Genomic DNA, 717 nt, shown 5'->3' with positions numbered 1-717 from the left:
TTAAAATCTTGAATGAAGTTTATCCATCCAATGAAATGCTGAGAATGAGATTTAATATTGACCATAACAACTGTATTTTTTGTGAATCCAACATCGAAACGATGGATCATCTTTTTTTATCAATGTATTTACACAAAAACTTTCTGGGAGGATTTTCTGGACTGGCTTTCTACAAAGATCCAACAGGACACACTTACTGTACTCTGGACAACATAATATTTGGATTGAACTTGAAGGATGCACAATCAGATTATGTTTTAAACAATTTACATGTCAAAATATTTCATTCATTGCTGTAAATGGAAAAAGGTAAAGCCTATCTTTAATGTATTTAAAAAACATCTGCTTGAAAATTATTTAATTGCTTRAAAACGAATGAAATGTAAGAATGCAAAGTCTCTATGGAATGGATTTGAAAATTTGAAAATATTTGAAGACTTCTGATTGTAGTTGTACAACTGTGTGAATGTATTTGAATTTTTTTCTTTTGTTTATTTCTATTGTTTGCTCTGTTCTATCTTGTGCCTTGAAAATGTTATTTCTCCTGTTTATTGTTGTTATACCCCTAAACGTTTGTACACTTGAATTTATATTACAAAAAAAAAAAGCTTAGTTGTCCAATGTCCTTCAGGTAAAACATTCCGACACCCTCCAGAAAATATTTGTTCCATTTGTTTTTGTGTCCTATCAACAAGTAAGATCACAAAAACATATTCT

The sequence above is a fragment of the Austrofundulus limnaeus genome, unplaced genomic scaffold, assembly GCF_001266775.1.
Source record: "Austrofundulus limnaeus strain Quisiro unplaced genomic scaffold, Austrofundulus_limnaeus-1.0 Scaffold24, whole genome shotgun sequence".
Taxonomy (NCBI): domain Eukaryota; kingdom Metazoa; phylum Chordata; class Actinopteri; order Cyprinodontiformes; family Rivulidae; genus Austrofundulus; species Austrofundulus limnaeus.
Note: the sequence above shows the minus strand (reverse complement) of the source record.